Here is a 27,131-nt window from a genome sequence, read left to right as displayed (position 1 = left end):
GAGTTCCCTCTAATTCCTGCCAGGATTCAGACCTATACAGGAGTGAAGAAAGATACGTGAATTAGAAGCCCAGTGAAAGAGATACTGAGGGCACCTGGAGATTTTCAATACCTGTTATTTAACTTGAAATGACCAATTTTTCCATTTGTTTATTGTTGAGACACAATCTAAAAGTTAAAATTCCAACACTGGAATCAGATTGCTTGGGTCTAAACACTGATTCCACAGTTACTAGCTGTGAATCCTTGGAAATTTACCTTACCATTTTGAGCTCCAGTTTTTTCATTTTTAAAATAGAGATCATAATAGTATCTACCTCATTGGTGCTATTGTGAAGATTAACTAAGTTACTGTAAGTGAAATGCTCACAACAGCTCAAAAAAGACACATTAAATGTTAGCTGCTATGATTATAGTTGTTATCACTATTATTATCTCTTCTTCTCATTCTCCTATCTAACATGCAATAGGCAGCATGACTCAGCACCGCATTTAGATCTAGAAGGACTATTTTCTTTACAACAGGCTGCCGCTTTGGTTTCCTGTGCAAAATTATTTAGCTGAACAGACAGAAACTTAACACTTTCATCAATTCTAAGAAGTTCCCACATTCACTCCATTTGTTGTACCCAGCATGCTAGTGCCCATGCCAGGATTCTTGAATTTTCGGTCTTCTTTCTTCTTTTCAACCCTCTACAACCAGGCAAAATTCTAAATTATGCTCTCTACCCCAGTAAAGGAAAACAGGGCTTCTGTTGCCTAAACTTGAGTGCATGAGTTTGGTGAGGGAGAGTTCTAGCCTCTATACTCTGGTGTCATATGCCTGTTTCGTCAAGCCCATTCTCTTCTCAGTGTAATTGGTTTCATGCCTGACGGAGATGAAAAATCTAGGGATTTTACAGTTTTCAAATCTGCAGCTAACATTCTGGAGACTCTACAAACAAGACACGATGGAGTGTGAATTAGTTACTGCTCAATGATGTTAACAGAATAAGAATCCGACTTAGTCAAGGTTCTTTTAGTTGTAAGTAATAGAAACCCACTCAAACTTGTTTCTGCCAAAAGGAGGAATTTATTATGAGAATATAAGGATAATCACAGAGCTCAAGGGCAGGAAGTAGAGCCAAGCTTCTTTGTGAATTGGAACCATGAGTAGAAAGCTATAACAGCAGGTTTAGCTTGTCTGTCTGTCTCACTGCTTGTTCTCTTCCTATGTGGCTTTCTCACTCTTTATCTCCATGCATAGTAGGTAATAACTGGCCTGCAGTTCACACATTTACTTGTTTTCCTTCCAGCCACAGGAAGAGATTAACCAGCTATTCAGAATCTCAATTGTATATTCCAAGGAGAGAGACTGTGATTGGATCAGTCTGGGGGCGATGTCTACCTTGGATCCAATTAGCTGTGATCTGAGGCTCAAGGTCACATAATACAATCATGGCTTTCAAAGTCCTATCTCTATGGATGAAGGGAGCAGTTCTCAGAAGAAAAAAATGGTTAATTTTGGGATAGAGGGAGATCATTAAAGGTCTCTCCTTCACTTTCATTTTCCTCTTTCCTCTATTTTTTCCTATTCTCTCATGGGAGAAACCAATTTTCTTATATGATTAAAAAAATAAAAACAGTCTTTTCACTGTTTTAATAATTTCTCCATACTACTAAAGTAACTGAATGTGACTCATAAATTAGATCTTAAATTACAAACCACCAGGATCTTGAAATTTTCTGGAACTAGAGACTGTAGACATTAAGGGTTCCTGGCAATTTAAAGCCAAGTTTTGTATTCATTAGTTTGGGTATTTAGTGGGTATTGCAAATATCACTGTGCTTTGTGAAAAAGTCAAAGTATCTTCTTGTATTTTATTATTTCTTCTAGAGACTAGCTTGATGAAGTGTTTGTCATGTTATCGATGTGCTGTGGTCTGAAGTGAGAGGCCAGTCTCCCAGTTGGGTTGCAGTTACTTCCTTAGTTCAGGATGTTGTAATGTTACAGTAGGTAGTCAGACAGACACGAGCAGGGCAGGGAAGCAACCTCCATCCCACCAGGAATGTCAGGCAACCATCAGGTGATGGTCAGGTGGTTATTAAGCTGTCTCTCTAAAATAATAATTGGTTGCAGCCAGTGCCAGGGAAAGGCAGTCTCCCAATAAAGAGAAACACCAGAAACTGGTGATCAGCAGCTTCCCAATATCTCAGGAGTTGGGTGAGTGGGCTGAAGTATGCACACTAAGAGTCAAAATGGCAGTGTTTAACTGGTGTGTGACCTCCTAGGGATGTTTGACTGGTTCCTATGGAAGGGAAGAATGCCTCAAGTGAGCATGCATACAACTTCAGTAAACACACCGTGCATGCTCCTTCCCAAGTGCTAGCAGGCCACTGCGCATATGGACAGCCCACCCCAAGGGGAGAAGGGACACAAGACCCTGGAAGCATGCCAGCATATAAAACCCCAAGTCAAAAGGTCAAACCATGCACTTGATCTCGCAAGTCACCTGTTGGCCGTCTTCCAAGTGTACTTCCTTTCATTCCTGCTCTAAAGCTTTTTGATAAACTTTTCACTCCTGCTTTAAAACTTGCCTTGGTCTCTCCTTCTGTCTTATTCCCATCAGTTGAATTCTTTCTTCCGAGGAGGCAAGAATAGAGGTCGCTGCAGACCCATATAGATTCACTGCCGGTAACAGTAACCCATTTATGGCCTGACTATAGTTTGTTCTTGTGAGTTGGTACCGTGAGTACAGCCTGGCTATAAGAATAGGATGAGGATTTCTCAGCAGTGACAACAGTGGTGGCAGTAGCGGAGAAGAAAGAATGACTATGTGATACATTGAATATTCAGCAGTATCTTACAGAATATTGCAAGATATCCATCACTTTATGTGTGTGAAGGCAGATAATCATCATTGGGCAAAATTCTTCATGATTTTGGGATTTGTATGTTGGTGAGGACCTTAAGAGAGTACTTGGAACAGTCTCAAGAAAAATGACACAGGTTTCCAGGTACGATCTTCCCTTCTTTCCGGGTTGGCCTGTTTTCACTTTGTGTTTTTGAAGAACATCATGCAGTTGTCATTTTGCTCAGTGTCAATCCCAAAGCATCAGTGTAGTCATGAAAGGGTAATTTCTTTCAGTGGAATGAAAAGGAAGACCTACAATATGGGAAAGATGAAACTCTATTGCTTTACAATAGTCAAGCTGTACATCAGGGGCAATCCGATTAAACATCTTGGACAGAGAGACAAAGAAATTTCTGTGAGCTCTCTGTGGAGCACCTTTCACTTTAGAAGTTTCTCCTTCACAAGAGTCATCTTCTGTCTAGCAAATAGCACCAACAGCAATTAGATACTATGCATTCAATGGATATTTTATCTTCTGCCTTTTCTTATTTGTTTTCGTTGTTGAAATAACAAGCTTTGAAAATATCATTGATGTCAGAGGCATATGTCTTGACCTTCACCACTGGTTCCTGCAAACCCACAGGGAAAGCAGACAGCACAGTGAGTGAGGGCTTGATCCAACGCAGGATTTTAATTTATCGTTTCTGGAACACAAACTGTAAAATGGATGCCATAAGAGGTACGAGTAGGTGTTGCTGCTGATTAGTGGGTTTAACCACATATATCTTCTTACTGGCCGAGTAAATAAAGTCACCACCCAGAGCGTTTAAGATAATAAACCATGAGAAACGATAAAGTAATGAAGTGTACTTTTTCTACTAACTATCTAGCACTGCTTTTACTTCACTGTGGTTGAGTAGGGGAGTGGTTTTTATGAGATTGTATTATTCATTTTTTAAATAAATGTTTATTGAGCACCTACTATGTGCAAAGGATTATCTTAGGCCTTGTATAAATAAACACCAGCACACGGAGAGGTATAAAAAGGACAAGTGGCATTACGAGTAGAGGGGTGAGTGTAGAGATTCTCATTTATTTCTTGCTGCCTTTGTCTCATGCTGATTCTTTTTTTTTCATTGATCTGAAAGGACATACTGGTAACTTGAAAGCTCGTGAATTTCTCCTGATCCCCTTATTATTTCTGTGGCAAAGAAGCTCTTAGAACTTGTGCTGACTGGAGAGTGGTGAGAGCCTCCTTGCTGATAACATTCCCCTAAGGCCTGGGTGTAACTGAAAGAGAAAATACCACTTTAGTCCAGGAAGCATTTGAATTGATTTTGGTGCACCCACACTGACTTCAGTAATACACCATTCTCTAGAGCACAGGCTTTCAGGAAATTCAACTGTGGTGGATGCCATGATGTGCTGATTGCCCTTCAGAAATGAAGCGCTTACTCCCCTAGTTTCTGGGAGTGCTGCCTGCAGACTGTCTTCAGCTGTCAGCCTTTTTGGAAATTGCCTCCACTGAAGAAGACTGCCTCACCTGAGATCTCACCTCCTTCCTGGGGAAGTTTGCATACAGTAAGCAGTGTACAGACATGAAAGTCCGACCCCCTTGTTTTAACCTGATATAACCCTGAAGGGCCATCCCAGATCCAGAGCTACCCTAGGGTTGGCTGAACCTTTTTCGGGCTTTCAGAACAGCCTAACTTCTCCTTATGCCCACTCTTGCTTCCTTCCCCTCCTCTTCACAGGGCTGAACATCTAACACAGCAACTAATAAATGTCAAGGCATGCTCATCTCTGTCTCAAATTCTGCTTTCCAGAAACCCAAACTGTGATATCAACCCTCCAGAACACAGCCTGAACTCAGAAGCAGGCAGGAAAGGAACATGAGAAACTACAATAGTCATCATGAAGCTCTTACACAAAAGGCTTGGGGACCAGGCGAAGCAAAATAGACACAGAAATAAGTAAACAAAATATTCTCTGTTCCTGTGTGGGCTTGATGAGTGCCTGGACAGTGGCTGAACAATGCTAATGATGTCTCCACAGTGTAATGAGAACTGGCAGATTGGGATGGAGTTGGGAATGGGCATGAATGTAGTAGCACTTTGCTGGAGTAGTTGCTGTAGCTGTTTGCAAGCAGAAAGACTCCAAAGGTCAGATCTCTGAGCCTGATGGCTATGTGTATGGTCTATGCACCTTTCTGATTAATGTATTTGTTAGTTTTGAGGATTGCATATGCATTCTGATACCATTAGCATACGGTATTAAGAAACGCCTGTGAAAACTCTGGCTTTTTAGGAGGGATGAAGGGTTTGAAGATATAATAAAGGAAAGAATGAAGGGAAAGAACTGCTTCTAAAAATTTTAAAGGGTGGGAGGATATGGTAGAAATCTAGCTCAATGATGTGTATAGGCACCTACTATGTTAATAATTGCTTCAAGGCTAGTGTTGGGAAGTGAATGATGGAGTCTGAGGAGAAAAGTCAAACACTTGTGCTATTGAAGCGTCTACATTGTCTGGGGTAAATACCCGGGGTTCGTGTTCTCGTGCCAAAATATTTAGGACACGGACACACATGAGGAGTTTAGGAGCAGAGGTTTAATAGGCAAAGAGAAAGAAAGAGAATGGAAAACAGCCCTGTCTCTCCAGTGAGAGAGAGAGGCTTTTGAGAGGAAAAGCCTGGCCAGCTGCAGATGCACCAGATTTTATAGTCAGGCTAGAGGAGGTGGTGTCTGATTTACACAGGGCTCACAGATTGGTTGGATCAGGTATGGCATTTCCATCGCATGGGGAAGGCTGGCTGCCCCACCCTATTATGCAAATAAACTTGCCCCTTGGCTGGCACCATATTGTCTGTTCCTTACTGTACTCGTGGCTGACAAAGAGAAGGGAAGATGGAGCCACCATTTTGAACAGGATTGGCACAACTACCAGCATCTATGTCTGCAGCTTGATTTTACAGGCTGTTCTTCGTTAGAAAGGAAAATGATTTGGGGCTGCTTTTCATTAAAAGGAAATCCTTACCGAGGACTTCCATACCCTCACTATCTGTGTGAGTAATTTCTTCTTAACTCCTGTACCACAGTGGAATTAGAGCATGATGTTGGAAAAGTAGAGGCTGCATCCCATTTGTCCACCTTTCCACGACTAGTGTCTAGCACAGCCTGTGGTACATAGTTGGTGGTCATTACATGTTTTTAGTGTGAATGAACACATGTACTGTGATAGTAAGTGATTGTAAATATATGAGGACATCAGAAGAAGAAACATATTATGGGGTTGATTTAGGAAGGCTTCGTGGGCTTCGAGATGGGCGTAAATGGTAGTGAAATATTTGGAATGGGAAAGAATAGTGTTCTAGGCAGAGAGGCTGGAATTTGAGGGTTGAAAATAAAAAATGTTTATAGGAGAACAAGTTCTGATTTGGTGACCAAGAAAAGAGAAGGGCCTAAAAGTAAGGTGAGATCAGTGAAGGGAGGCCATATGGGCTCCATCTGGCCTTGATCTGATGATCAGTGAGGAACCATCCAGGGCTCTTCAAGAGAGGACAGAAAGTGGAATTTTACAAATGGATATATCTCTATCTTGTTTTATAGGATTTGTGTTTTCTAGTTTTCATTCTTATCACCATCACTATCACTACCTTCAATTAATATTTAACACACAATCTATTAAAAAATAATCAAATTCTTTGTCAAATTTGATGAATTGACCACATTTCCTCTTTCTCCCAACACCAAAAATGATGTGATGGAATAAAAATGTGTAGACTCATGGCATGAATAGAATGATAGGGAGGGCTGGGAGCAGGTGAGATATTTCAACACATTTCTGGAAGACAGAAAATACATGCAAGAGTTTATACTAATGAAACACACAAAAGATGCCATAGCTCATATCGTACGTGGAGGAGCCACACTTAAGGAGGACTGAACCTGTCCTGCTGAACTACAAATATAATGGAGAGTTAAGGGCGATACAAAGGGATTAATTGAAGTCTGGATATGAAACAGAAATCTCACCCATCCATCTTAAATGTGGTGCATGCGGTATGTATATCACTCAAGCAGAAAAAAATTACAGAATTCTCAAAATAAGTGAAATGTCTCTGGATTAAAAAAAATATTTCTACATTCTGATATTTAATGGCTGCACAATCAATGGTCTCCAAATATGCAGAACTCCTCTCATTTATTCCTCGCCCTGCCAAGTGGGCATTTAAGGAAAATCTATACTATGGAGCAGAGACACTTAGATAAACAGATAGAAAAGTATAATTTCGTGGTGAGAGATACTTTGAGGAACAAAAGATAGTTTGAAACTCGGAAAGAATATTATATTAACAAAACAAATAATACAGGATACTAAAAAAAAGGGAACAACCTGAGAACAAGAAAGAATGCCTAGAAATAAAAGAACATTATGAAATAAAAATATGTATAAAAGAGTTGAAAGATATGTTAAAGAAAATATTTTAAAAAGGAGAATGTGTCTGTCAGGATTTTACGAGGGAAACAGAGCCAGTAGGAGATCTATAGCTATATTTATCTATCTAGAAATTGGCTTATGTGGTGGCCGGGAGCAGTGGCTCACACCCGTAACCCCAGCACTTTGGGAGGCCGAGGCGGGTGGATCACCTGAGGTCAGGATCCTGTTCGAGACCAGCCTGACGAATATGATGAAACTCCATCTCTACTAAAAATACAAAAATTAGCTGGGCGTGGTGGCATGTGCCTGTAATCTCACCTACTCCGGAGGCTGAGACAGGAGAATCACTTGCACCGGGGAGGCAGAGGTTGCAGTGAGCTGAGATCATGCCATTGTCCTCCAGCCTGAACAACAAGAGCAAAATCCTGTCTCAAAAAAAAGAAAGAAAGAAAGAAAGAAAGAAAGAAAGAAAGAAAGAAAGAAAGAAAGAAAGAAAGAAAGAAAGAAAGAAAGAAAGAAAGAAAGAAAGAAAGAAAGAAAGAAAGAAAGAAAGAAGAAAGAAAGAAAAAGAGAAAGAGAAAGAAACTGGCTTATGTGATTGTGGGAGCTGACTAGATAAGTTCAAAATTCATGGGGAGGGCTAATAGGAAGAGTAAGCTGGAACTCTTGGGCAGGAGTTGATGCAGCCATTCACAGGTAGAATTTCTTCTTCTTCCTTAGAGAAACCAGTTCTGCTTTTAAGGCCTTTCAACTACTTGGGTCAGGTCTACCCAGATTATGAAGGATAATCTCCCTTTCTTAAAATCAACTGATTGTAGATGTTAACCACATCTACAAAATACATTCTCATCAACACCCAGATTATTGTTTGGATAATTGGGTACTGTAGTTTAGCCAAATCAACACATGAATCTGACCATCACAAATGACAATAATAAGGAAACAGATAAGACAAAAGATCCATTCAGGAGGTCTAACCTAACTGATTAGGCGTTCCAGGAAGAGAGAATACAGAAAATGAGAACGGAAAGGTTATCAAACTAACAATAGAGAAAGAAAAACTAAATTCCAAAACTGAAATGTCAGGAGTACAAATATCCACATTGAAAATCCTATTGAATACCCCCAGCAGGGAATAAACATACAAATAAACAAACAGAACCATCATCTAGAGAAATCACCAAGAATAAAGTTAAATTCTTAAAAATTTTCAGAGGGTAGAGAAGAATGCCATACAAAAAATGAGAATCAGATTGGTCTCAGACTTTTCATTATCAACCCTAGATACCAAAGGGTAATAGAGCACTGCCTTCTAAGGTATGAGAGATAATAATTTTCAACTATAACTTGTTAACCAATATAACCCAATCTGTTACTCAAATCTGAGGGTAGACAATTTGATAAATTTCAGAAAACTTGTTTTCTATATTACTTGAGGAGGTACCGTGGCAAAGTAAGGGTGTAGCCAAGAAAAAGAAAGACATGGGATCCAGTAAATGGTGACATCCCAGGACAGCAGGGAAGGAAAACTCCAGGATGACAGCTATGCCATCAGGCCAGCGAGATGGAGCAGGTGGATGAAAAACAGAGAAGGAGCTTTCCTTAAAACACACATACAACACAACACCATGATAGGATGGAGAGTTTAATCATTTGCTTGAAAGAGGGGCATTGCAAAGGGGATGGGAAGATACTATTATTATTTTTGTTTCCAACTTTTATCTTAAGTTCAGGGGTACATGTGCAGGATCACGTGCATCAGGGGTACATATTGCAGGTAAATGTGCGCTATGGTTTGCAGCACAAGTCATCTCACCACCTAGCCCAGCATCCATTAGCTATTTTTTCTGATGCTCTCCCTCCTCCCACCCCCAACCCTCCAACAGGCCTCAGTGTGTGTTGTTCCCCAACCATGTGTCCATGTGTTCTCATCATTCAGCTCCCACTTGTAAGTGAGAATATGCAGTATTTAGTTTTGTGTTTCTGCATTAGTTTGCTGAGAATAGTGGCTTCCAGCTCCATCCATGTCCCTGCAAAGGACATGATCTCATTCCCTTTTATGGCTGCATAGTATTCCATGGTGTATATGTACCACACTTTCTTTATCCAGTCTATCATTGATGGGCATTTAGGTTGATTCCATGTCTTTGCTATTGTGAGTAGTGCTGCAATGAACATACATGTGCATGTGTCTTTATAGTAGAATGATTACATTCATTTGGGTATACATTCAGTAATAGGATTGCTGGGCTGAATGGTATTTCTGCCTCTAGGTCTTTAAGCAATTGTGCCACTGTCTTCCACAATGGTTGAACTAATTTACACTCCCATCAACATTGTAAAAGCATTCCTTTTTCTCCACAACCTCACCAGCATCTGTTGTTTTTGGACTTTTTAATGATAGCCATTCTGACTGTTGTGAGATGGTATCTCATTGTGGTTTTGATGTGCATTTCTCTAATAATCAGTGATGTTGGGCTTTTTTTCATATGATTGTTGGCAGCATGTATGCCTTCTTTTGAGAAGTGTCTGTTTATATCCTTTGCCCACTTTTTAATGAGGTTGATTTTCTCTTGTAAATTTTTTCAAGTTTCTTGTAGATGCTGGATATTAGGCCTTTGTCAGGTGCATAGTTTGCAAAAATTTTCTCCCATTCTATAGGTTGTCTGTTTACTCTGATGATGGTTGCTTTTGTAGTGCAGAAGCTGTTTAGTTTAATTAGATCCCACTTGTCAATTTTTGCTTTTGTTGCAATTGCTTTTGGTGTCTTCATCATGAAAACTTTGCCTATGCCTATGTCCTGAATGGTACTTCCTTGGTTTTCTTCTAGCGTTTTTATAGTTTTGGGTTTTATATTTAACTTTTTATCCATCTTGAGTTGATTTTTGTATATGATGTAAGGACAGGGTCCAGTTTAAATTTTCTGTATATGGCTAGCTGGTTCTTCCAGCACCATTTATTAAGTAGGGAATCCTTTACCTATTGCTTGTTTTTGTCAGGTTTGTACAAGATCAGATTGTTGTAGTTGTGCTGTCTTATTTCTGGGTTCTCTATTCTGTTCTATTGGTCTATATGTCTGTTTTTGTACCAGTACCATGCTGCTTTGGTTACTGGAGCCTTGTAGTATAGTTTGACATTGGGAAGAGTGATGGCTTCAGCTTTGTTCTTTTTGCTTAGGATTGTTTTGGCTATTCAGGCTCTTTTTTGGTTCTATATAAATTTTAAAATAGTTTTTTTTCTAATTATGTCAATGTCAATGGTAGTTTAATAGGAATAGCAATGAATCTATAAATTGCTCTGGGCAGTATGACCATTTTCATGATATTAATTCTTCCTGTCTGTGAGCATAAAACGATTTTCCATTCATGTGTGTCTTCTATGATTCCTTTGAACAGTGGTTTGTAGTTCACCTTGTAGAGGTCTTTCACCTCCCTTGTTGGCTGTATTCCTAGGTATTTTATTCTTTTTGTGGCAATTGTGGGTGGGACTGCATTCTTGATTTGGCTCTCGGCTTGCCTGTTGTTGTTTTATAGGAATAATAGCGATTTTTGTACAATAATTTTGTATCTTGAGACTTTGCTGAAGTTGCTTATTAGCTTAAGAAGCTTTTGGGCTGAGACTATGGGGTTTTCTAGATATAGAATCATGTCATCTGCAAACAAACATAATTTGACTTCCTCTCTTCCTATTCGAATGTCCTTTATTGTTTTCTCTTGCCTGATTGCTCTGGCCAGAAATTCCAATACTATGTTGAATAGGAGTGATGAGAGAGGGCATCCTTGTCTTGTGCTGGTTTTCAAGGGGAACACTTTCAGCTTTTGCCCATTCAGTATGATATTGGCTGTGGGTTTGTCGTATATGGCTCTTATTATTTTATGATATGTTCCTGCAATACCTAGTTTATTGAGAGTTTTTAGCATGAAGGAATGTTGAATTTTATCAAAGGCCTTTTCTGAATCTGTTGTGATAATTCATGTGGTTTTTGTCTATAGTTCTGTTTATGTGATGAATCACATTTATTGATTTGCATATGTTGAACCAACCTTGCATCCCAGAGATAAAGCCTACTTGATCATGGTGGATACGTTTTGTGATGTGCTGCTGGATTTGGTTTGCCAGTACTTTGTTAAGGATATTTCCATTAATGTTTATCAAGGATATTGGCCTGAAGTTTTCTTTTTTTATTGTCTCTCTGCCAGATTTTGCTACCAGGATAATGCTGGCCTCATAGAATGAGTTAGGAAGGAGTCCTTCCTTTCCAATATTTTGGAATAGTTTCAGTAGGAATGGTACACACTCCTCTTTGTACCTCTGGTAGATTCCTCTGTGAATCCATCTGGTTCTGAGCTTTTTTTGGTTGGTAGGCTAATTCATTACCATCTCAATTTCAGAACTTGTTATTGGTCTATTCAGGGATTCAGTTTCTTCCTGGTTCAGTCTTGGGAGGGTGTATGTGTCCAGGAATTTATCCATTTCTTCTAGAGTTTCTAGTTTATGCGCATAGAGGTGTTTATAGTATTCTCTGATGGTTGTTTGTATTTCTGTAAGGTCAGTGATGATATCCCCCTTATTTCTGATTGTGTTTATTTGAATCTTCTCTCTTTACTTTTTTGTTAGTATAGCTAATGGTCTATCTATTTTATTAACTTTTTCAAAAAAGAACAGCTCCTGGATTTGTTGGTTTTTTGGGTTTTTTTTTTTTTTGGTTTTTCCTCTCTTTCAGTTTGGTTCTCAGGTTGGTTATTTCCTGTCTTCTGCTAGCTTTGGGGTTTGTTTGCTCATGGTTCTCTAGTTCTTTTAGTTGTAATGTTAGGTTGTCAGCTTGAACCCTTTCTAGCTTTTTGATGTGGGCATTTAGTGCTATAAATTTCCATTTTAACGCTGCTTTAGCTGCATCGCAGAGATTCTGGTACATTGTATCTTTGTTCTCATTAATTTCAAAGAAATTCTTGATTTCTGCCTTAATTTTGTCATTTACTCAAGAGTCATTCAGGAGCAGGTTGTTCAATTTCTATATAGTTGTGTGTTTCTAAGTAAATTTATTAGTCTTGAGTTCTAATTTGATTGCACTGTGGTCTGAGAGACTGTTAGGATTTCAGTTATTTTGCATTTGCTGAGGAGTATCTTGTTTCCAATTATGTGATCAATTTTAGAGTGAGTGCCATGCGGCAATGAGAAGAATGTATATTCTGTTGGTTTTTGGTGGAGAGTTCTGTAGCTATTTATCAGGTCCACTTGATCCAGAGATGAGTTCGGGTCCTGAATATTTTTGTTAACTTTCTGTCTTGATTATCTGTCCGATATTGTCAGTGGGGTGTTACTGTCTTCTACTATTATCGTGTGTGAGGGTAAGTCTCTTTGAAAGTCTCTAAGAACTTGCTTTATGAATCTGGGTGCTCCTGTATTAGGTACATATATATTTAGAATAGTTCACTCTTCCTGTTGAATTGAACCCTTTACCATTATGTAATGCCCTTCTTTGCCTTTTAAAATATTTGTTGGTTTATTAACGTCTGTTTTGTCAGAAACTAGGACTGCAGCCCTTGCTTTTCTCTGTTTTCCATTGCTTGGTAATTTTTTCTCCATCTGTTTATTTTGAGCCTGTGTGTGTCTTTGCATGTGAGATGGGTCTCTTGAAGACAGCATACTGATGTGTCTTGGTTATTTATCCAGCTTGTTATTCTATGTCTTTTAATTGGGGCATTTAGCCCATTTATATTTAAGGTTAGTATTGTTATGTGTGGATTTGATCCTGTCATCATGATGCTAGCTGGTTATTTTGCAGACTTGTTTATGTGGTTGCTTCATAGTGTCACTGGTCTGTGCACCTCAGTGAGTTTTTGTAGTGGCTTATAATGGTTTTACCTTTCCATATTTAGTGCTTCCTTCAGGAGCACTTGCAAGGCAGCTCTGGTGGTAACAAGTTCCCTCAACATTTGCCTATCTGAAAAGGAACTTATTTATCCTTGGCTTATGAAGCTTAGTTTGGCCAGATACGAAATTCTGGGTTGGGAATACTTTTCTTTAGGAATGTTGACTATTGGCCCCTCAATCTCTTCTGGCTCATAGGGTTTCCCTGAGAGGTCCGCTATTAGTCTGCTGGGCTTCCATTTGTAGGTAACCTGGCCTTTCTCTCTGGCTTCCCTTAACATTTTTTTTTTCATTTCGACCTTGGAGAATCTGATGATTATCTGTCTTGGAGATGATATTCTTGTGGAATATCTTAATGGGGTTCTCTGTATTTCCTGAATTTAAATGTTGAGCTGTCTTGCTAGGTTGGGGAAATTCTCCTGGATGATATACTAAAGTATGTTTTCCAAATTTGTTCTATTCTCTTTGTCTCTCAGGTACCCCAATCAGTCATAGATTAATTCTCTGCATATAATCTGACATTTCTCAGAGGTTTTGTTCATTCCTTTTCATTCTTTTTTTAAATTATACTTTAAGTTCTGGGATACATGTGCAGAATGTGCAGGTTTGTTATATAGGTATACACATGCCATGGTGGTTTGCTACACCCATCAACTACATTAGGTATTTCTCTAATGCTATCCCTCCCCTAGCCCCCCATCCCCTGACAGGCCCCAGTGTGTGATGTTCCCCTCCCTGTGTCCATGTGTTATCATTGTTCAACTCCCACTTATAAGTGAGAACATGCAGCATTTGGTTTTCTGTTCCTGTGTTAGTTTGCTGAGAATGATGATTTCTAGCTTCATCCATGTCCCTGCAAAGGACATGAATTCATCCTTTTTTATGGCTGCATAGTATTCCACGATGTAGATATGCCACATTTTCTTTTTTCTTTATTCTTATCTGCCTGTCTTAATTCAGAAAGCCAGTCTTCAAGCTCTGAGATTCCTTCCTCTACTTGGCCTATTCTGTTATTAATACTTGTGCTTGCATTGTGAAGTTCTTGCAGTGTGTTTTTCAGCTCTAACAGGTCAGTTATGTTCTTCTCTAAACTAGCTATTTTGGCTGTCAGCTCCTGTATTGTTTTATCATGATTCTTTGCTTTTTTGCATTGGGTTACAACATGCTCCTTTATGTCAGTGAAGTTTGTTATTATCTACATTCTGAAGCCTACTTCTGTCATTTCACCCATCTCAGCCACAGCCCAGTTCTGAGTCCTTGCTGGAGTAGTGTTGAAATCATTTGGAGGAAAGGGGGCACTCTGCCTTTTTAGTTTTCAGCATTTTTGTGTTGATTCTTTCTCATCTTTGAAGGCTTATCTGCCTGTGATATTTGAGGTTGTTGAGCTTTGGATGGGTTTTTTGTGTGTTTTGTTGTTGTTGTTTTCTGTTTGTTTGTTTGTTTTTCTTTTAACAGTCTGGCTACTCTCCCATAGGGCTGCCGCAGTTTTCTGGGGGTCTTGTCCATACCCTAGTTGCCTTGGTTCTTCCCATACCTGGAGGTATCACCAGTGAAGGCTACAAAACAGCAAAGATGGTAGCCTGCCTCTTCCTCTGGAAGCTCCGTCCTGGGAGTTACTGACTTATTTCTGGCCCAAACGTGCCTGTAGGAGATGGCTGGGGACCTTGGTTGGGAGGTCTCAACCTGTCAGGAGGAGTGGTATCAGGGACCTGCTTAAAGAAGCATTTAGGCTGCATTTTGTAGAGCAACTGTGTTGTGTTGGAGATCCCTTCAGACCCCGATCAGTTTGGGTTCTCCAAGGCCCACAGGCTGTACTAGCTGAGAAGCCCGAATGGCCAAGGTGGCAGCCTGCCCCACCCCTCAGGCACTACATCCCAGAAAGAAATTAGAGCTCTGTTGGGCTGGTAGAGCACAGATGGGGATGGCTGGAGGCCCTGGCTGGGAAGACCCACCCCGTGAAGACGAATGGATCGGGGTCCCACTTAAAGAAGCAGTCTGGCCACAGCTCAACAAAACAACTGTGTCATGGTTGGGAACCACTTTTGCCCCTGTTGACTTGAATTCTCCAAAGCCTGCAGGCCAGAACCACTGAGTCACCCAACCAACCTGGCTGGTGGCCATTCCCTCCCCTAGGCACTCCATCCCTGGGTGAGATCAGAGATCTGTCCACAATATGTGCAGGTGGGCAGGCATGGCTGGAGGGCCTGGCTGCGAGGTCTTGCCCAGTGAGGAGGAATGGATTGGGGCCCTGCTTAGAGAAGCAGTCTGGCCACAATATGGCAAAGCCACTGTGGGGCACTGCTGGGGAGATCCTTCCTCAACTGGATTATTTGGAGTCTCCCAAGCCCACAGACACAAATGACTGAGTCAACCAAACAGCAGAGATGGCACCCACCCCTCCCCTTGGAGGCTCCATCCTGTTTCAGGCAGGCTCCACCTGTTGCCAGTGGCTGGCTGGAATTTCAAGCCAGTGGGTCTTATTTTGTGAGATGCTGTTGAAGTGGGGTCCACAGAATGATGCTGCTTGAGTTCCTGGATTCTGCCCCCTTCGTAGGGTTATGTGTGGACCTTCTGCCTTGCCTGAGTTGCAGACACGTTTGTTGGGGATCCTGGAGCCAGATTATGCAAAGCTTCTGGGCCTATGCATGCCTGAGAAGGTGCTCTGCCAACTCCACATAGCTCTGTGTGTCAGACCTAAGGTCCTGGTGGCATGGGCTCATGAGGGGATCTCCTGATCCATGATTTGCAAAGATCCATGGGAGAAGCATAGTTTCCCATGAGCGCAAAATCATTCACCGCTTCCCTTGACTGGGGTTCCCTTGGCTCTGTGTCATTCCTGGGTGGGCCATCGCCCCACCCTGCTTTTCTTTTTTCTCTGTGGGTCGAGTTATTTTCCTGATCAGTCCCAATGCGACTACCCGGATATTTTAGATGAAGGTGCTGTATTCACTTGCCCCTTTCATTCCTGTGAGTGCTGCAGACCTCAGCTGCTTCTAATTGGCCATCTTGGCCCCTCTGAACTCTCTTTAAATTATACCCTGACTCTTTTGATTATTTTAGGTTGACATTTGATGACCTGCAGATGGGACCTGAAGCAAGCTTCCTACAATCCTCACTGCTTTGCTAACATTTGGAACTTTAGTACAGGATGAGTGGCTTTCATTTATTTGACTTCATCAGAGCTGAAGAGGGTCTCTGGCATGGCTTCTCTCAGGTTTTGAATCTCCCTAGTTTTGGCTGAGATTCATACTTTATTCAGGCATTCTGATTCCACATTCAACAAAACTGGAATTGAAGCTTCACTTTTAAAAGTGGGAGTTTCATTTGTTATTTCTTTAGAGATTCTACTGTTTGCTGATACTACTATTAGTATAATTTGGTTTTGTTTTGAAAGGTCATAAAGTACTGATACATGCAACAACATGGATGGACGCTGAAAACATTATGCTAAGTGAAGGAAGCCACTCACCAAGGACCGCATACTGTGTGCTTCCATTTATATGAAATCTCCAGAATAGGCAAATTCCTAGAGACAAAAGTCACATTTGTAGTTGCCAGGGCTGGAGGTGGGTGGGTGGGGGAATGGGGAATGATAACTAAGGGGTAAAGGATTTCTTGTCAGGTAATGAGAATATTCTAAAGCTGATTGTGGTGACTGATATACAACTATATGAATACACTATAAGCCATTGGATTGTAAACTTTAAACGGGTGAATTGTATGGCATGGTATGTCAGTTAAATTTCAATAACACGCATGAAGACTAACCGGAAGCTCCTCAAGTGAAAAACATGCTATTATCTTGCCAACCTAAGGCAATTTTTACAAAAGGCTCTCCAGACTATCTTCTAGTTCTCTAACCTAGATGGGCTACTTGAGTTTCTATCAACTACTTTCCTTTGGCTGCTCACAGCGGTTCCGCCCCTTGGCTGAACTCCCATCTCAGACCTAGCCCTTGCCCTTCAGTCTGTCATTAGTGCATTGAACATTTTCCCCTATGGCTCACACTGGTTCCACGGTCCTTACCCTCATCTCCACCAGTCCCAATACTGCTCTCCCTCCTGCCTCAGTCTGCCGGGCAAATTTCTAGCACATCATCAAATCGGCCTCCCTTGAACCCTTGCAGATATATCCCCCTTACAAAATATCATCTAGTGCTCTCAACAGAGACAAGGGTAGGAGACCAGTGGTCAGAGATGCTGGAGAGAGGGGTTTGAGCACTGGGAGGAAGATTGAATTAGAATGACTAATGCTTCTAAAAATTTAATGTGAACACAAACCAACTGAATCAACTGGGGGTCTTGTTAAAATGCCCATGCTGATTCGGCAGCTCTGAGGCCTTAGGTTGTGCATGCCTAATAAGCTCTCAGGTGATGCTCTGCTGGTCCTGAGACCCCACTTTGAGTATTAAGGAGACAGACCATCTCTGAGGTCTATTTTAGCTCTTACATTCCATCTTATACTTGACCAAGTTGATCACAGGAGACCCAGCTACATCCCATCTGACACTGCTGTTGCAGCTCATGAACAGCTCCTGCAGAGTTCTCTCTGGAGGCTCTGGAAGTGCAAGTTACAATGTAACAGAATGGAAAATGGCTTTTCTCTTAAGCAGGATAATATTGCTAGCATTAAGAGTCATATCAACCAAATATGGAATACAAAATATGATCAAAGTACCATCAAATCATCTTTGTCTCACCAAAGTTGATTAATTCCTGAGGAATATTTTTATTTGACTTATATTTAAGTCTCATTTGTTAAAAGATGGTATATAAAACCATTTTTAGAAGTTGGCAAACTGTGCCAGGAGTAAGAGAAAAAGAGAACTCAAAAGTGTTATGATAATTTTTATTTCAACGATTGATTCACAACTCTAGAAAATCAAGAGAGTAAAATCTATAATTTTTAGATTACACTAATTATTACCATCACTATGTTATTAATTTTATTATTATTTTAAATTAGAATAATTCATGAAAATGGTTTTAAAAATGCATTTGTACAGAAACATGTGTAATAATAAACAGTAGTCCCTGATATCACCCCTTCCCAGTTGCATCTATTTTTAAATGATTTTGCCCCCTTTTTCTTTGTAGCTACTTCCGCATTCCTAAATACAACATATTCTACTGTTTCTTGATATATCAGTTGTACACATGATATATTGACTTCCTCTATAATAAATGAGAATTTTACTTCTGTATTTCTTCTCTCCTCATCTTACTAACAAATTCATATGCCTATTTCAGTTCCACTGTTAGTTACCTCTGTAGATTTAAGTAATACATTTTAATTATATCAACCAGATACAAAGTACAGAATCCTTAACTCCTCACTTTTTAATGAGAATCTTAAGGATGCTACCTTTTCTTAACTCTTCTCTCACATGTCCACCTCCTAACTTTTGCCCCCATACACCTGCATTTCTATTTGAAGGTTCATAACAACCATGAACATACAATTCAAGTAAGTAAATCCTCTCCTTTTCTGTAAGTTGATTCTACAAGTGGAAAATCAAAAATGTTTACATCATTGTAGCTATGTAAATATTGTTCACTGTCAGATAAAGTAGTGTTACTATGACATTTCATTTCTCCAAAGCTATTTCTTAACTTTTCTTATTGTCTTTTTATTGCAGTAATAGAATAGGCCCTCAACTTGAGATATTCTTACTCAAAAAGTACTTACTTTTTTAGTTAAAAGCCTCAGAAAATTCCCAGATCTTCTTTTCTTACCTTAACATAGTGTCTTAATCCATTTGGTGCTGCTATAACAGAATACTACAGACTGGGTAATTTATAATGAACAGAAATTTATTAGCTTATGGTTCTGGAGGTTGCAATGCCCAAGATCAAGGAGCCAGCATCAGGTGAGGGCCTTCTTGCTGTGTCACCCCATGGCAGAAGGCAAGAGGGAGAGAGAGAGCAAGAGGTTGAATTTACAACCTGAAGTCCTTTTATAATCAGCATGAATCTATTCATGAAGGTAGAACCCTCATGACTGATTAGGCCCCACCTCCCAACAGTGTTGTATTGGGGAATAAGTTTTCAACACATCCTTTTTGGGGGACATAGTCAAACCATAGCATATGGGTTTTGGACCTGTTTGAATTTTGTTATGTCCCCAGTTCATCCTTTTTTTCTAGTTCTTAGTGAAGTTTGAGCTCAGATTGCTCCAGGACACAGGATAAGAAGAAGCATCTGGCTCTTCAAAGCTTGCTCTGGAGTAAAAGACCTACAAATCTTAGATGATTATCTGTGTGCTGGAAGGTCAAGACTCCTTTCCCTTGCATCAGTATTTTTTAAATTGCAGCTTACTACCCAATAGTGGGACATGAACTGAATTTGCTGGGTCACAACCAACCCTGGCTTTAAGCCAGGGAACAGTTTTATGGACTTTTCTTGGCTCTAAGGTTGTACTCCCAGCAAGCGTGTATGTGTGTGTGTGTGGTGATGGGCAGGGGATGGATGGTAGGCGTTGGGTGGAATGAGGAAAACACACGGAAAGAAATTTGGCTACAGAAGGTTCATAGGATGCACATACATGCCAAGTGAAAGGAAATCCCTGGACATCCATAATACTTCAAAGATCAAGTCTAATCAAAATCTTGGGTTATATTTGCCAATATACTTGCAAGTTTACATGGGCACTGCCTCTTTGCTTCTCACCCCCATCCTCAGTTGTTTTTCTCTCAGTTACAAACACCAACTCAAACTTTCCTCAGATTCTATAAGCAGAGCCACAGGTTGTTTGGTTAACCTTTGCTTTTATTTTTCTTCACTTTTCAAATAGGAGAACATCTGTGACTAACTTAATCTGCCTCCAGCGTTATAAATGTGCCTTTGCTGCTTACTTTCTTACTTGTTTCAATGGCAAGGGTCCTAGCTTTGTACACATGTAGGTTACCAACTTAAGTACACCCAGCCTAGCCTAACTTTCAGAGCTCAGTGGGGGGGGGGGGGGGGGGGGCGGTATCTTCCAGAGGGAACAAGATACTTAAAATGGAGGAACAGCTTGGTGCTAATGAAATTGTTTCAAACAGAAACTCTCTGGCTTCAAACTGTCTTCCTGTCTTATTTTGAGCTCATCATTCTCTTGCCTGAATTCCATATGAGAACTAGCCTGGGCTTCTTGATTTCTCCTTTTGTTTTATACACACTTGTATCCTGCCATGTATCCCTGGGTTTCCTTCTGGCCTTAGGGCCAGCTTGGCCTCTGCTTCCCCTTCAGATTCAGCTAGTGGAGAAGGTACTCTCATCTTTCAAGGTTTAGTTTCAAGGCTGCGCCTTCAATGCAGTCTGTTATCCCAGCCAAATGCCCTTTGTCCTTTCTCTACTGCCCTAAGTCCCTTACTCTGTTATTGCCCACTTGACTTGCATAACTTGCTGCTCTGCACTGTAGATATTCACTTGTGGGGGGCGGGGGGAGGCATCTTATGCAGCCAATGGACTATAAACCACTTGAAGGTAGAGCCTAACTTATTGAACAATTTTTTTTGTTCACTGTACTGTGTATCATATATCCTTGAACAAAATGTATGCACCGTAAATTTGCTTAGTGGATAAAAAGTTTAAAAATGGAATGAGAGTCACAAAATGTATCCCGGCATTAATTGAGTGTGTGTGTATATGAAGCTATTATTTAAATATTTTCCATGATTCTGTTAATACAAAGCAATGCTTTTCAAAACAACAAGACAAAGACAAATATTCCAATAGATAATTTGGGAAATACCACGATCATTTAAAAAATATGTTGATTAGATATTTGTGTTTCTTCTTTTGTAAAATGTGTATTGACTATCAATAGCTATCAAGGAAATACAAATCAAAACAACAGAAGGAAAGCCACTTTTTGGCCTAACTGAGCGGCAAAGGTCTTTTAAAACGGTGTAATACTTAGTGTTTGGAAAAGTTCCATGTGGGATCTGATATGCTGCTGGGAGATTGTAAGGTTTGAGAACCTTTCTGAATAGCAGTTTGCATCAAGAGACTTAAAATGTGCATATTCTACAACCATTTTAGAAAACTGTTTGACAGAATATATTGAGAATAAAAATATGCCATCTCAATAAACTAGTATTTCCACTCCTAAGTATTAATACATATCCAACAGAAGTTTGTGTGTATGTGTCCCATGGTGAGCAGGTCTGTGCACAGCTACCCCGAAAAGTCTGAGGAAGATGAGGGGCTGAAGAAAGAGGCTGACATATGGTACAAAACGACTGGTACAAAAACAAACACATAGAGCAATGAAACAGAATAGAGAGCCCAGAAATCAGGCTGCACACCTACAACCGTCTGATCTTTGACAAAGCTGACAAAAAAGAAGCAATGGGGAAAGGATTCCCTATTCAATAAATGGTGCTGGGATAACTGGCTAGCCATATGCAGAAGATTGAAACTAGACCCCTTCCTTATACCATATGCAAAAATCAACTCAAGATGGATTAAAGACTTAAATATAAAACCCCAAACTATAAAAACCCTGAAAGACAACTAGACAAAATCATTCTGGACATTGGGCAAAGATTTCATGACAAAGCTGCCAAAAGCAATTGCAACAAAAGCAAAATTTGACAAATGAGATCTAATTAAACTAAAGAGCTTATGCACAGCAAAATAAACTATAAACAAAGTAAACACACAACCCACAGAATGGGAGAAAATATTTGCAAACTATGCATCTGACAAAGGTCTAATATCCAGCATCTATAAGGAGCTTAAACAAATTTATAAGCCAAACAAACAACCCCATTAAAAAGTGGGCAAAGGACATGAACGGACACTTTTCAAAAGAAGACATACATGCGGCCAACAAGTGTATGAAAAAAAGCTCAACATCACTGATCATTAGAGAAATTCAAATCAAAACCACAGTAAGATACCATCTCACACCAGTCAGAATGGCCATTATTAAAAAGTAAAATAAAAGAGATACTGGTGAGGTTTTGGAGAAAAAGGAATGCTTATACACTGTTGTGGGGGGTGTAAATTAGTTCAACCATTGTGGAAAGCAGTGTGGCTATTCCTCAAAAAGCTAAACCCAGAACTACTATTCAACCCAGTAATCTTATCACTGGGTATGTATACAAAGGAATATAAATTGTTCTGTTATAAAGACACATGTGCCTATATGTTTGTTGCAGCACCACTCACAATAGCAAAGACATGGAGACAACCTAAATGACCATCAATGGTAGACTGGAATAAAGAGAATGTAGTACATATACACCATGGAATACTATGCAGCCATAAAAAAGAACCAGATTATATCCTTTGCAGCAACATGGATGGAGCTGGAGGCCATTATCCTTAGCAAACTAATGCCACAATAGAAAAGCAAATACTGTATGTTCTCACTTATAAGTGGAAACTAAATGATGAAAACACATGAACACATAGAGGGAAATCACAGACACTGGGGCCTCTCTGGGGGCATAGGGTGGAAGGAGAGAGAGGATCAGGAAAAATAACTAAAAAATACTTGGCCTAATACCTGGGTGACAAAATAATCTTTACAACAAACCCCCCTGACATGAGTTTACCTGTATAACAAATCTGCATATGTATCTCTGAACTTAAAAGTTAAAAAAAGAGACTGATATATTCTGTTTCTCGGAAGGAAATATTTAATAGAGACTTAAGAACAGAAGCCATGTCTGTCTCAGGCAGTGGTGAGACAAGATGGTGGATCCCCACACCATTATCCATCAGACCCTGTGCTCCATAGGGAAAGGGCATATGTGACTCAGAGGAATGTGTAGGACAATTGCTCAAGGGCAAGACACATGGTAAGTATGATAACATCAAGGTTGTTTTAACCTAAGGGCAGGATTTACGGTAAGTACATGCTCTTATACAAGGAACAATAAGCTGGAAATCTTGGAGGGCTTCCCGGTACTGGAGTTAATCAGAGGTCAGCATGGTGGATTAGCATCCAAGATGGAGTTGCTTTAGACTCAGCAATATGTTTACCAAAAGACATGTTTTAGAATGTTCATAGCAGCACTATTCATAATAGCTCCAAGTAGAAAAGTATTCAAATCTTCATCAACAGTAGAATGGATTAGTAAGCATGGCATATGCACACCAAGGAATACCATCTAGCAATGAGAATGAACAAATTATTGCTACACTCAACTACATGGATGAATTGCACAAATGACATAGTGTTGAGTGAAAGGGCCAGATCTAAAAAAGGGTATATACCAGAAAATGATTCTATTTATATGGCATTTAAACAGCAGTAAAATTAATTTATTGTGTGAAAGGTCAATACAGTGGTTACCTTTGGGGTATTTAGGAACTGAGAGGGGGCTTCTGGAGTGATAGAAATATTTCTTGATCTGGATTTTGGGTATTTTCCGTGGTTGTATTCACCTGATAAAAATTCCAGCAATGCCCTTACGGTTTGTGTATTTTTCTGTATGTATTTTATACTTCAGAAGAAACTATCTAAAGCCTGCATGTTCTTTCACCCAGTAATTTCACAACTAGCACTTTATCCTGGTGAAATAATTATACATGTCCACAAAGAATTTATATGCAAGTATTTTCACTTCAAAGTGCTGCTTTCAACAGTGAGAAACTGGAAATAATAGAAGCATCAAACAATAGTGAAGTGGTCAAATATAAAATGGTAGGATATTTACAGCTCTGAAAAGTCATGTTTATGATGACTACATAATGACAAGGAAAATTATGATTTTATGTAAAGTAAAAAAAAGCAGGACTTTAAACTGTGTACAGAGAATGATCACAATTTCTTAGTGAAATATATTCACGTTCAATGCCAGCACTGGTTATTTTGAAGCGATAGGTTTTCAGGTGGTTTTATTTTCTTTGTTATACTTTAATTTATATTCAAAATTACATGCAATGATTACATAATTACTTTTTCATCATAAAATGTATTTAAAATTTTTATGAAATCATGACCCAAAGAGAATTCTGCCATCCTCAGTCCATGCTTTTGCAAAGCTTATGAAAACAGTAAAGTCAAACAGGCAAACTCTTTTCTTGTTGGCTGGGCACGCAAGCCAGTTTTCTCTCTCCAGGCCTACTGACTCCCACAGAAGTATCTGAAGCACACGAAAAAATCTCACAAATCCTAGAGGGAGATAAAAGTGAATTAACCTCATTTCTGAAAGGCAAATGTGGACTGATGGTAGAAGATAGGGACTGTAGGAGGCAGGAGGCCAGATGAGAGGAATCCATTATTTTTCCATTTCCTAGGCTTATAGTGCAGTTACTATCCATGGGCTAAGAGAGAGCACTATTGTAACAGTTACCTACTATTCTCTCTCATCCCCACAGCTCCAAAGTTGGATGGTTACAGTGGAGGACAAACCCTGGGAAATCCTTTTCTATGTGTGAGGCTGCACAACAAACTACCTTGTGCGTGCCTTGGGAGAGATGGCTTGATTCAGCTTACATTCTTGATGCCAATCAGAGGCAAAGGAGGGTGGCATTTCTTAGACCAGGGCACCAGAACCTCATTAATTGATGTATATAATAAGCAAAATATTCTACTTTTTAAGTGTCATATACATAGTTCATCTTACTTACAATAACTCACAAAACATCTTTAAAATCAGCATACAGATGTTCGTGGTCATTTTCAAAGTAGCTTGCCATACCTAACAGTTTGTTCCATGGTCAAAAGGACACTGCGTGCAATTATTTGCAGAGGTTCAGAACATTTATCAAGGTGGAAGGTCTCAGCCAAAAGTGGCATAAAATGTCAAAACCATTTATGTTCAAATCCCCAACATCTGTGATTGTATTCATTGTAAACACAATAATACAATATTAAATATTATATAAAAGATGTAGCTACATGAAATGCTACCTCAAGAGCTTGGTAAGAAGGCAAACGTGTGTGCTCTGTGATAGTGAAACAAACAAAATGTAAACATAAGATGTGTGTCTGTCTATCTATCTAATAGATCTATTGGCAGTTGATGAGAATTAAAGGAGATTGTATAATTGAAGAGGCTGTGTGCAAAAGAAGGAATGGCCAGCTAGGTGCGTTAAAGAAAAAACATGGAGAATTGTCTGGAGGAAAAAAAAAATGTCCTTTCAGCTGACAGGAACATCAGTTTGGCTGCAGGTTACACATTACCACCATGGCAGCAATACAGAAGCTATGGAGACCTGATGAACTCAAATCATGTATCTTCCTACCACCTACTTTGAGGTTTCATGAAGATGAAGGCCATGCAGATCTGGCTGCCACTAACATTTCTCATGTGAAAACAGTTGGCAGGCACAGTTGGCACACGCACTTTGTGCTTGCATTAATTTTTTAGGGCTGCTGTAACAAATTATCACAAACTTGGTGTCTTAAAACACAAATTTATTCTCTCACTGCTCTGGAGGCCAGAGGTCTGAGATAGTTACCACTGGGCTGAAATGAAGGTGTCAGTGGCAGAGCTGCACTCTCTCTGGGGGCTGTAGTTGAGACTCCATTCCTTGCCTTTTCCAGCATCTGGTGCGGCCCAAGTTCCTTGGTGTGTGGCCTCATCACTCCAATCTTTAAGACCATGATCTTCAAGTCTTTCTCTCCTCTGTGTTTACATGGCCTTTTCCTTTGTGTATGTGTAATCAAATTCCCCTCTGGCTCTCTCTTAGCGGGATGCTTGTGATTGCTTTTAGGGTCCACCTGGATAGATCCAGGATACGTTTCCCATACTGACCACTTCTGCAAAGAGCCTTTTACCAAATAAAGTAACATTGAAAAGTTCTAGGGATTAAGACCTGATATCTTTGGGCTCCATTATTCAGCCTACTACAAAGCTCAGTAAATATTTGTTGAATGATTATTGATTCTGCTAACATGACTTTTCAATCTATCTAGAAGTTTTAGCTCTCATTGAAAATTAGTAAATTTCCACTCTGAATTTACATATGAATCTCCAGTAAGCCTTGTTCGATGGAGGCGGCATCCAGCATATAATCATCTCAAAGCCTCTGAGAAAGCTGAGTTTGTTGAAGCACAGTCCCGGACAGTGATGAAATCACTAAGGTGCTTCGTGAGGACACTCACATTCTGACTTTTACTGAAGAGAGCTTTTGTCGAGAAAAGATTTCCTGAACCAAAAATTCTACTTCTACAGTTCTGTGTTGAAAAAATTTAACATAAAACTTAAAAATTAAAAGTTTGATAAAATGCTTTAGCAAGACTTTGCTGCCGGCTTAGCATTGCTCAAAAATTAAATTCGATATGGATTTTTAAACTCACAGCAAAATCACAATGAAAACACGCGTATATAATTTTTTTTCTGTTAGAGATCAGCCTGAAGTGTATGTCCATGTTTGTTGGTAGGATCAAAGTCCCAATTAAAGCCCTGCCCATTTGTTTGAACATAAGCTGCAGAGTGAAATAATACAGGGCTTGGTATCTTTCGCTCTGCTTTCAAACACAGAGAAGATGACTGAGCTGTTGAGCCCCATCAGCCTCCTCCTCCTTCCCTGGTAGAATTCTGCACCTTTCATTCTCTTTGATGCTGGGCAGGGATGATGCCATTCACCAATCTGGGCTCCTCCTCCTATGCCAATGACAAGGTGAGCCCACTGGGTGAGCAGCTTTCCTTGTTATCACCACTAATAGCTCGGATTTTGTTGAAGGCTGTTCTTTGAGGACTCTGAGGAACTTACACAGATATACTTGTTATCCTCCCTGTAATCCTTTGAAGTGGCAGAGACTGTGGACATTTGTAAATGACATAGATGATGCTGGTCCTGCCCTCAAGTTTACTTAAGCTTATTATGCCGTTATTTGGCATTTTGTCAACTAGGACTCTCTCTTAATCAGCAGATCTGAACATCAAAGTAGACTGAGATAAAAAAAAAATCCCTGTTATTCATATAACCTTAAGTCGCTTAAGAACCCTAACGGGCTTTTAGAATTACCTAACAGAAAATTTGGTGTATTTATCCATGGCTTTAGTATTCAGTATGGATTTCTGATAATCAAAATCTTTAA

Source organism: Nomascus leucogenys, chromosome X (genome assembly GCF_006542625.1).
Source record: "Nomascus leucogenys isolate Asia chromosome X, Asia_NLE_v1, whole genome shotgun sequence".
Lineage (NCBI taxonomy): Eukaryota > Metazoa > Chordata > Mammalia > Primates > Hylobatidae > Nomascus > Nomascus leucogenys.
This window is presented reverse-complemented; position numbering follows the sequence as displayed.